This window comes from Poecile atricapillus, chromosome 6, assembly GCF_030490865.1.
Source record: "Poecile atricapillus isolate bPoeAtr1 chromosome 6, bPoeAtr1.hap1, whole genome shotgun sequence".
Taxonomy (NCBI): Eukaryota; Metazoa; Chordata; class Aves; order Passeriformes; family Paridae; genus Poecile; species Poecile atricapillus.
Window position 1 is genome coordinate 20,967,709 of NC_081254.1, and position 12,357 is coordinate 20,980,065.

Consider the following 12,357-nt stretch of genomic DNA (forward strand, 5'->3'; position numbering starts at 1 on the left):
CCCAGATCTATTCTGCTGACCCTTTGACATCTTCTGAGGCAAGGAGCCCGTTGGAACATGAAACAGGATCTGGATAAATGTTCTGGCTGCTGACATCGCTGATGAAACCGTAATGCCCCTGCAGCCTGCTTTCTGTGTCAGAATGACTCAATGTGAGCATCAGTGAGGGACCTTTCTCAGTGTAGGGGTTTAACTGTGTGTGTTGGGAGGTTTAAAAGGCACCATACCTCCATCAAATGCCTCTAGAGGCTGTCATCTAATGGTAAGCAGTACTGGATGCAAGTTAGACTGGGATGACAAGATGAAAATCATCCATGAGGTGTCTATAGTGTTCTATAATCCTAAGTCTGTATCATAAAATTTCTTATGATGGCTGAATAAATATAGAGAATTTCCATCAATTAAGCCTGGTTGGTCGAGATGTTAAGAACAGTGCAAGCTTCCAAGTGGCAGTATGGAGTCTTCCATGTCCAGATTTGGGATACAAAGCCTCCCTACTTACAAAATACACAATGTATTCCCTCTCAATGCTTGGCTGCCTGTTTAGCAGATCAGACCAGATTATGACAATGGTCCTCCTGAGCCTTAAACATTTATAAAGGAAGAAATATACTTTGCCAGGAACTCAAATGATTTTCTAATGTTATATGAAGTATCATTTAGAAATATGGCATGACTCTAACCTGTTCACCATTGACTTAATGCTTTGGCATTAAGAGTCATATGGAAAAAGGAATCTCAAAAATCAGAAGAAAAGATTTTGAAGAATATGGTGTGTTTTTTACTTAAATTTTTCTTTTCCCATGTATCTTTTTGGGCTATTTTGGTCCAAAATTCAAATATTTTGGAAGCAAAATATTGAGAGACTAACTAAGAAAGAATTTAATTCTCCCTGCATATCTCTTTGAATTTGTTTGAGTTGAGGGAAATTATACTAAAGAAAATGTGGGCCTTCCAATTATGCTCTAAATCCCAAATATCTGTACATTGTCAAAACAGACTAGAGTTTATTTTATGGCTCAGACTATAGCATCAAGAGTCTTGGTTACTTGGTTTAAAAAAATAAAAATTAATAACCAACAATTTGAGTTAATTAGTTATGCTCAATTCCTCTCATAAATTATACTGATTTATATGAGTTCTTCAACTTTAATGATTACATTAATAGCTCATTACAAACTAACAAGAATCACAAGTGTAATTCACAAAATATCTTCCCACTGGTTACTTTAAGATTCTCTTTCAATTAAAGTGTTTGGTACTCTTTTTCAGTCAACCAGGGCTTGGATCCTGCTCCTGGTGACATCACTGTAAATCTGGGGTGAGGTTTTTATGAAGTTAATGGCATTACTCCAGATTTACATAGATCTTGCCAAAAGCAAAATAGAGTCCATCGACTAAAGCATTCCCTTATCTTCAAAGGGAATTGGTTTCATCTGTAATAAAATATCTCAGGGCAGCCTAGGCTAAGCCTCGTTATTTGGCTTCACTGAGCTGCTTTGTGTGAATGAACTTTTTTTAGATTTGAGCCTAAAAGGTTGAAATCCATAAGCAACCTTCCCTAAACTACACTAGAGCAGATCCAGGCTCTGCAGAGCCTCTGCTAAGATGCTTTGCATTATGACAGTAAGAAGTTAAAGTTGCAAAAGTTTGCTGGGTTTTTCATAAGAAACATGTAAAAACTTGTATTTCCTGAATTCCCGAAGCTGACAAATATGATCAGAATGTAGCTAGAAACAGGCAGTCACAAGGTGTTTGGGACCCTGTCCCTGCTGGTCTGTTCTTGCAAGGGATAGTTCTAATTAGCTATATTCTCTTGCTGTGTATATAAAACTATTTTTTTCCCAAGCATGGATCAATCAGTTACCTTACTGGTTTATTTTCTTAGTTAGTTTTCAAGTGTTCAAGAGACAGAACTTCAGATCAAGATTCCTCAATGAAAAGTCCTGTTTTTAACTTATGTTTGTTGAGTTTAATGCTTGCTAAAGTGCAGAGTATACAGTGTAAACTTTTAGAATGTAGGAGCTCTGGCTTCTATTTTGCCATGTGGTTGGGCAGAAGCACCTTTGTTTAGGTATCTACGAAAGGTAGATGCTTTTCTTCAGGACACAGTGGGAACTGTGAGCCAATAAGTCCTGCATTAGTATATATGTCCTTGCTCACTCTATTCATGATGTCGGCACACTTCTTCCCCATTCCTATATCTTGCTGCAAGAATAAGACAAAGTAGATCAAGAACTGGTTCACAGAGCACAAGTTATTTTCTAGTGAAAACTTTGCATCCTTTCCATGTTTGGGAATGTTGGCATGGTGCAGCTTTTCCCTCACAGTCAGGTAGGATGTGTGATACTCCTGGAAATGTCTGTCTACCTGTGTATCAGTATCAGTGTAGGGAACATGGTCCTCCCAGAACTGCTGGGTGAGGGTAGGTGGCTGCAGCATGCAATGCACCATCAGGCTGGAGAAAAGACGCCCGCGGCAGGCTGCTGACACAATACAACCTTGTCAGTGTTCAGTATGCTTTCCAGATGAACAGGCTGAGCTAGCAGATCAAGGAACTCATAGCTCCTGCATCAGAAGGAAGCTTACAAGAATTTTTTCAACACATTCATGAACAACCACGGAATGAACAGGAGAGAATTCCTTTGATTGTGTGGGATTCACCTATCACTGTTAGGGAAAGCTTTATGTTCTCTGAATGTTTAGGATAATGATGTGCTCTTTTATAATCCTTCTCTCTGTAAAGTTGCTAGGGACAGCATTCATTTATAACTGGAAGTATTACAACAATGTCAAACCCCAAAATTTAGATTAAATATCGAAGTACTTAATGGCAGCTAAATTTATTGCAGTTAAGTCAGCCTAAAGAAACATTAGAAGGCCTGTAGCATGGGTTATGTACAACCTGAGAGAATAACATGTGAGGAGTAATCTTAGATTCTTGTATATAAAAGATAAAGGAAAATAATAATAAGGAAAGTAAAATACTGGAGCAGAGGACAAGAGGAGTTCAGGTATCTCCATCCTTAGTATGTAATTGGAATTGCCCTTGTTGCACCTTGTGTATTGCTGCTTATAGTATTTATCTGATTTTAGACTGTTTATGCCAGCAGGCCGTGGAGTCATGCAGCTGTGAATCAACTCAAATAACGAGAGTAGGATCAATACCTAATTCTATAAAGAAATCTTCTTAAAAACGGCAGGAGACCAAAGCTGGGATTAATAGTGTCCACCTCCAATTGCACGTCAGAGAGTTGTCAGTATCCCTGATACAATTTACACTGCCTCAAAAACACAAACCTCAGCAAGTACAGAAAGTGAAAGCAGTTTTGGAATGATCTGTGCTAGAGTGATTCCCTCCACAATAGGCCTAAGCTAACCCAAACTGATGCTTTTTATACAAATGATTATAAATAGAAGCCAAAACTTTGTCAGACCAATAGTGCAAACTTAACATATTGGCCCCTTGGTGTCATTTGAAGAAAATTAATGCAGGGGGCCAAAGAGACAGAGTCTGCAATATGTAATGCTCCAGAGACATAGCTGAGATTTTGTTCCTAGTGTAGCAGAAATAAATGCTCTTGGCAAGTCATAGGGGAGGAATAAGACATGTGCATAAGTAAGATTAATCAGTAAAGCCAGCATCTATCTCATGAGTCATATCTGACATCAAAAAGGCCAAGGTTGTTGCAAGTTAAATTTGTGCTACTACAGGAAAGGAAAATAACAAAGAATCTCTTGTGCAAATTGTGCTGTAGATTTGGATAACTGGGAAGCACTAGAGAGAATGGGGGTGGGGGTAGGAGTGGGGGCTTCTCTTTCCTCTTTCAGTAGAAAACTAGGAGTGAAATCGTGGCCAAGTAAAATCACTGACAGTGCTGCTGTGGCTTTTAGCAGGGTCAGGTCCTGCACATGGTTTGTACATACCAGGTTACAATGGAAGGACAGAATTTCTCAGCCTTTTCTTAAGTAAACTCTCAGAGAACTAAGAAGGAATGACAACAGGCCAAAGAGCCTCTCTCTGCTGAAAATGCTAGATCTGTTAAATCAGAGGCGTGAGAATTTTTCCTCCATGAAGGTCAAATAGGCTTTTGTGAGCCATTATTGTGTGGCAGAATAATGAGAGAAATGGGGAGAAAGAAGCAGAGTGTGCCTGAGTGTGCAGTTGTGGCCCCCAGGCTGCAGGTTCCCAGCTCAGCATAGAAGAGATGACAGTAGATGGAAGGACTGCACTTCCTCCTGGAGAATCACATTTCAAGCTTCTGCCCGGATCATGCAGCTCAGTGGTGCTCCCACATGGGCCCAAGCCTTCAAGGCACAATCTGGCTCTATTAGTTTTGTGGCAGTGGTTGTCTAGGCAGATTCCCCCAGGACTGGAATGAGAGACCTCCTGTGCTGAAAACACTTGGGTCTGTCCAGATTGCTCTAAGTGGGCTCTGCAATTAAGGTTTGTAATGGCTTGTATCCTTGGGGAAATGACCGCAGGGTTCAGGATGTGGATGAACAAAGGCCGGCCAACGAGTTGTAAGTGGCCACACGGGTGTTAAGTGTTGAGAAAGCTGAGCACAGGGGCAGGAGGGTGGGTGGATAAGGGTCCCCATTTCATTTGTATGATATGTAAAGCACTGTGGAAGAACATTTGTTGCTGCAGTATCAAAAACAAGCTGTTAAGAAGGAGTTTTGTCTTGCTCTCTGTGATTATCATGGTGATCTGCTGCTCTCTGGCAGAGGGAACTGTAACTCTTCTAACATGTTCCCTTTGTGTTCCAATACATTTTTCACTTGCCGGTTTCCCCAGAACAGGAAGACAAAGTGGTACCCTAATACAGTTTAGAGATCAATGACTGCACAGGCAAAATAGAACTCAGTGGAATAAAATCAGAAGGGGAAAGAATACCTTGCTTGCACCACAAGCTCATCGTGTGAAGCATTTCAAAAGGATTTTGGATACTAATGCTTGTAAAGATGAAACCATCACCCACATGGTCCTACAAGATGGGGAAGAGCTGGAAGGTGCAGCAGGGCTGCCAGATGAACCAGTGGTAATGCCAGCAGGCTGAGCAGCCCCAGCCATCTGGCTGGCCCGAGCCTGGGGGCTTGCCCATGTTTTGGCTGTGGCAGAGCGCCAGGCTCGCTCCCCATGTGTCATTTACAAGGCACCAGTGCCCAGTTTATTTGGATACAAGGGGATGCTTTGTGAGCACTGCACCCAAACTGCATGCAGATAGAGAGCTTTATAAAAGCAGCAAGCCTTAAGGCGAGCTCTTGTGTGTGTGAAAGCTGTTGGTGTAGGAATGTGCTATCTGTCTGCTGCTCACTCATTCATATTAAGTATTTTAAACAGAAAATGCAGACAAGAGGGACTGGCTGCCCAATGCATTGCTACATAAAAGATGTAAAGATGGAGTTAAAGGTGAGGTTGTGTATCAGTCATTTAAAGATTAAAATCATGCTGTGATTGGCTATGCAGTTCCAGGAACTTCTGAATACACATTATATTGGCAAGCAACCTGTCATGTTAATAACATGCAATTAAAGCTTTTCCGTCTTCTAGAAAGGAGAATGAAAACATGATAAATATGGTAGGTCTGGATTGAAAAATCACCATCACCCAGCCCTGCCCTGCCAAGTTGTGAGAAGAAAATCCCACTCATATAGTTAACACATGGATTTGTGCAGTGAAGGGACCTCCTAGATACCCTGAAGTTTATTTCTTAGTCTCTGTAGAGACACTCTATGCTCAAATGGATGGAGTGAACAAATGGATGAGTGCTGATAAACTTTCTGGCTCCTGGAGTCCCTGCATAGTTCAAGTGCCTTGGGACAGGGTACTTGGCCTCAGTTAGAAAGTTTGGTGACTTTTGCCTCCCCGTTTTCTGGTCTAGCTTTGTGTTGTCTCATAGTAGAGACATCCTCTGCTCTGCAGCTGTCATAACACTTGCAAACCACCCACTCTTCACAAGGGCAATTACATGTAACCCAACCCCTTGCAGTGTGTGCAAGCTGATCTCTCCCACTGCCCTAACTCAGGCTCCAGAATCCCTTTGTTTTGCAGCGCTGTCACCTCTATAGCAATCGCAGTGGACCAGCTTCATTATTTTCCAATTTGTGCTCCAGGCTCTGAGACCTCAGACCTGCTGGCCTTCTCCCAGTGGAATTCCACTTAGGCAGCTCAGACAGGGTGCTTTTTGCTGGACATTCCCTTGCCTGTCTCTTTTGGAGTAACTTGCAGGCTGATTTATCTTTCTCCTTATTGTGTTAGGTTATTTGCAGCCATAACTTTTGCTTCTGATTTAATTGCCTCCTCTCTACCCCACAGCAGAAATTTGCCATAGAGTTTACCTATTTGTGCTGATTTATTTTAAAACTTTTTGCAATTTACCATGGCTTGCCTTTCAATTTCTGCACTGTCACATCTCCTACTGTGTTCTGTGCCAGTTTGAATGGGGATCATAGGGAAGAGCCCTTACAAAAGGGGACCCCTCTCTCTCCTGTGAAATCCAGTTAGTTTTGTATGGTTTCCTGTGCTTTTAAATCAGGAAATTTGCTAAGGTAGGCAGGCCTTTGGGGCTGCAGTTGTTGCCTCTGTCAGATTTACTTTCTCATTCAGTGTTTGATTTGAGCTGAGATGTTCTGCTTGGAATCTGGATTTTGCTTCCTCTGAAGTTTGACATTTGTACCCACTCCCAAATTAGCTCCCCTGCTGAAAAAAAAGTTAAATAAAAATCCAAACACAACTACTAGCAGATTTCTTTCTAGGAAATATATATACTAAATATTTATGACTGACCAGAATAGCTTTTCTGTTTCTCCGGAAACTTCCATTTTAGCTCAAACCAAAAAACAGTCTGTATTAGTTATTTAATTCCTTGATATCAGAGATAGTTAATTAACAATTATGTCTGATAAGTTTTATTTTTCCAACTTTGTACATCTTCTGCAAAAAGTCTTTGGAAAACTACTGGAGCTGGAAATGCTCCAGAGACCTCATGTGATAGAAGTGGTCCTCCTGTGACTCAGAGGAGGAGCTGCCCGGGCAGTTCAGAGCCTTTCTCGTGTCCAGTCAGTCTGAATCACTGGCTTTGCTCTGGGGAACTGATCTTGGTTACCTGCAGCAGTGTCTTTGCTGTGGGGCTGTGTGCCTCTCCTACATTTGTACCACAGCCAGGTCCCTCTGACTTTGCTGAAGGTGAACACTGAGCAAGACCTTTCAACCTATTTGACCTCTACTGAGCCTTTCCAGGACAGTGCCAGTGTCACAGGGTTTGATGGTGACCTGGGTCAGCCTCCCTGGGCAAAAGGACAGCGTTAATTTAACTTTTCTGTTAGTGGTGTTCCTAATAAACACAACTGGCAATTAGGCAAAAGGTAGTGAAAAGGTACTTAAGATTTCTTTCCTGTTTCTGTGGCCAAAAATGTTAGCCAGCTCTAATGAAAGTGTTCCCCAGGGAGATTGGTTTTGCAGTTAAAAGTAGGATTCATAGGCCAGTCCTTGAAATCTAAACTTGTGCATCTAAATAGAGATAGCCTAAATATAAGACCAGCTTGGAGTAGGAATCCTCAGAAACATAATTCTGTAGTCAAAAATGCTTTCTGGATAAACCAATCATCTATGGGGCTGCTGACAGAGTGTCACAGAACACAGATGTAAGCTAACCCTCTCCTGTCCCTTCTGTAGAGGCACCCAGGACAATGCTGTTGTGTGCAAGGAGAGAAAGAGGCTGAAGGGTTGATGAATTTACCCTGTGCCACGCACAGACAACCACCAGGTGCCAGTTTAACACTGGTTTCACCAGTGTGGGACGCTGTTCATTTGCAGGATGCACCTTTGGATGGGGGGTCAGTGGCTGTCTAAAGCCAGAATCAGAAAACACTGGTACCTTGGTTGTACCATGAAATCACCAGACCAAGAGGTGGTTGGTGGGGAGGAAAATGGCATTGAAATAAAGAACCAGGGCTGTTGTACTGTCCTCCCGTCAGCAGTCAGCCCTTGGGTCACATCCATTCAAGCCAAAATTTTTGTTGGAGATGTGAAAGAGCTGTCCCCGGACTGGTCTTGGTGTGTGCGATGGTTAGTGTCCCTTTCCCTGCAGGGCTGTGCGTGCTGGGCACATCCTGCAGCGCAGAGCCAGGATCTGCCTTCGGTTTGAGTCTAAAAAGAGAAAAGTTGGCAATCCAGCAATTCTTCTGGCCAATAGATGGTGCTCTCCAGCTGATTTTCTGTCTTGAGTTGGAGTTTGGCAACAGTTTCAAGCAAGTCCTTTCTTATTGTTAACTCCAGTAATTCTTTTCTGGTCTGGGTTGAACTTCCCAATTATGAAACTCAGAGCAGGCTTTTGGAAACTCTTCAGAATAGGCCTGATTGACTAGGCAGATTTTTTTCCATTTGCAATTAAGGCTTTATATAAACTTAAACAATGGTGAAACAACAAAACGCATCGTGCTGCATGTACAGTGTGCTGCTGGCAGCCTGACAGCTTCTGAATCCTAAATTATACAGTGGTGACCCAGTGCCAAATAGGAACAGAGCATGTTCATAAACATGCTATCATCTAGGAACACAGCATGCTTTTAAGCTACCTCAAGCCTTGAATAATCACATTGTGACAAACTACTGCAAGCAGGTGGTGGGTAGATCAGTGCAGGATAGCTCCTTCTTGGCACTTGGGACCCTTGTATTGGAGACAGAGTTTTATGGCTGATTAAAGCTACCTGGCAACTGTGCTGTGGGTGAACAAGGTGCTGCTGTGCGCCTCTCTGCTGCTGAGTGGGTGTTTGCAGTTGTTACACAACTGCTTCTCAATTCTACCTTATTTGGTTATGTATTCTTTGACAGTATTTTGTTTAACACACTTCTGTTGAGAACTATGTGTCTCTTGCTCTTGATCCTGGTCGTGTCATCCCCTCATGTTACTTCTGCCAACTCTACTGTTTGTTGTGTCCATCTGTGACCTGATTCAGTTTGCTTAGGTTGGTGAAAATTATCAGTGGAGAGTGTCAGCAGGACCCTCTCACTCTTTCAGTTACAATAAGCCCAGGAACCAGTTTAGTTTGCTGAGGGGACTGCTGTCAGAACCTTCAGGAATGATGTTCACACTGAGGCTGACAGCAGAATTCCACCTGACATGGATGCCATAGTCCCTGGATTCCAGTTTTGCACGTGGTTGTGTGACACAACCTAAGGTTAGGTTTTGTGCCTCCTTGGTATAAGGAATAACCACTAAGTGTTTCAAACAGCCAACTGCTGTCTGTGTATGTCACCCTTAGGAAAGGAATACTTTAAGGGACTCACAGCTGCTTATGGCAGGGCAGTATATCACAAGGGAAAGATGCATTGCTTCAAAGACAATACTCTGCAAATGCTACATCTTAGATTAACTTCCCAGCCGTCTCTTGATTTACTTATAGTCAAGGGCATGTGAGCAGAAACTTCCTTCCTTTGCTCTTCCTTGTCAGAAGGACCTGTTTAATGCAAACCTAGGAAGTATGACAGGACATTTCTTTATATTCTATTCTGGTGGTTTATGTGGACAGCACTCACTTGAATCACTCTGTTGGAGGTGTGGAGCATATCCTCCTGTGTTAGCTCAAGAGAAAGTATCCAATGTGTTCAATCTGGCAGGAGTTTCATATTAACTTCCCTTCCCCCAAAAGTGTTATCACAACCATCTAATGCATTTTTATGGATATAAAATCTTCCCCTGATTACTGAACTGAAGGAAACATGACAGCAATCTGTTCCGGTTAATAACCAGAAGGCTTAACTTGAAATGAGTTGGAATGAATGCAAGATTAAACCAGATGCAGAGAGAACAGTTGCAAATTATTGAAGAAGTGCTTGAGGTTTCTTGTGCTGATTTTTCTTAAAAACTAATGTGTGTTGAGAGTGCTCTTCAAATCCATGGTGCTTTTTTCTTCCACTGTGAGAGCACAGTTATGCACTGCTGAGAACAGGGAAAGCCTTGCTTTGAACAGCATGTGTGGGAGCACATGGAGATGGTTGGATTGCACCATTATGTTTCTGGAATGGGCTTTCCAGTGGCTGTTATACGCCAGACAAACACACACTACTGCCTCCCCTCACCCCCACCCCCTTAGCAGTCAATAAGGAAATAGTCAATAAGGATTAGTCAACCTTGGGCCTTGCAAGACTGTTTCTGGTTCTTGTAGCCTGTGTTAAATTATGAACTCAGTTGAAGCACATAGATTTATACCTTAGTTTCCATATGTTTACAAAAGTAATAGATCACAAGGAAGTCCAGTTGTTTTTCTTGTTTGTTTTATTTTTTCTCCAGGATGTTGTCTACTTGTTTTCATGTCCAGAATGTTTGCATCCACCTGATTACTTGGTGATGTCCTAGAAGTAATTTGAATGATTCAAGGGCCAAGAATATGAGGTGAAGAGGTAAAATTTTCTACACTGTCAAGTCTTGCTTGTATTATGGTTTCCATGTTAGGGAGCATCAGTAGCATATCCTGGAAGGATCTAAAGCACAGATCCTTGCTAATAGCAAAGCCTGCTCTTGGTGCAATTGCACATTAGAGTTTCCATTAACTGCAGCTGTGCACTGGTCTGAGGCACGAGGCTGGTCACTACCTAGAATCAAGAGAATCTGGGGAGGCTCAGATCATCTGTTCAGAGAGGCAGATGTTAACAGCAGTGTGTAGGTCCAGAAGCCAGAGGGTGTTGACAGCTGACTTGGGGCTGCATCTGACAGCAGAATTTTTCTAAAGTATTGGATCGATGCCAGAAAGAGAACCCCAGCTCTGGTTGTCTTAGCAGCACATGAGACCAGTGCTTAGCTCTGTGTATATTTGCTGTTACCTTACAGGCTTGCTGGTGCTGCTGCTCTGTGTCAGAAAGTTTAATACATCCCAGAGCACCCCATCAGTGTCTGGGTACTGGAGGCTGTGTGTCCACTTTGCAATGTTTATTTCTGTGGAGCTGAGTGGGTGGTAGCCATAAGAAAGAGGCTCCACTGAAATCAGGGTGGTTTTATGTTTTTCTGACATACTTCTTTCTCATGTCTAATTCAACAGTTTAAAAGCTCCTCTCGCTGGAATATGGTTTGGGAGGCATGGGGGCACATCCATCTTCTCATGAGCTTTGGTCTTGTCAGAAATTCAAATGATGGCTGACACAGACTGGCCAAGAAGGCTACAGAACTCTGCATTCCAGAAAGCTGTGTATAAGCAATAGCAGCAGATAATTTAGAACCAGCAATTTTATTTTCTGCCACTGCATCTCCATTGAGAGTAATGTAGCTACTTGTCTTGCCTGCCAAACCACAATTTGTCCTGGTGGGATCTAGCATTCCTGGTGGGATAGAGCATTCCTGGTCTCCACGGACTATGCTAGATCAGATCCCATCTCAACTCACACGGTTTTATCACTATCAACAGGTTCAGACATTTTGTTTAATCATCTTTTTTTTGGTTTTGCTAGTCAGGTAGGAATGGCCAGGATTACTTGGCTGCTATGGATCTTCCATTTGTCAATTATTTGGATGAATTATAGATATTAGTAGGCCTGCAAAAACAATAGTTAAGGAGAGCTTTCTTCCAGCTCATTAAACCATTTAGCATTGCATAACTCTCCAGTTCACATCATATATATAACAATCTGACTATCTCTATTTGTCAAGAGCTAAACTTTTACTGAAACACAAACCAACCATGGCTTATTCACCATTAGCAGTACAGGCTATTGCATTTCTTTAACAGGAGGAATATAAATCTAGGTGGAAGAGCTTTAGGAGTGCTGTGGGAAAAGAGCTTTTACAATAAGGCCGCTTTCAACTGTACATTTGAAGTGGTAGCTCAAGAAATAGGTATCAAATGAAAGGAATTCACTGTCCCTCAGATCCTGGGGAGTCCCAGCTGCTCCAGGCAAGACCATGAATAGAAGTGTCATCCTTGTAGTGGCTGTTTCTGCTGCTCCCTATGCAGCATGGTGTGGAGGCAAAGACAGGGAGGGTGGGAAGTGAAGGAAACATGGCATTTATCTGTGGGCATTCCACATGGTGGGGGAGACGTTTTCTGCAGTGTCTGTGTAATGGGTATTGAAAGATACATGCTGTGAAAGCGGTTTTCAGAAAGCTTCATGGATTACAGATTCTGCAGTGGTCCTGAAGATTTGTTTCCTGAAATTACATTTTCCCTACTTTGTCCATACACTCTTTGGGAAAGAAACCAAAAGATTTCTAATATTGCTAAGAAGCTGCCCACACATACAGGAAATTAAATTTGTTAGTGGGATTTGCCTGTTGTGATAAGAATGGCCTCATTTGAAGAGGTGTGGTAATTCTGTGCATCTCATTTGATGAACTTGTTATTCCCTTTTCCTTTGGTCTGCCT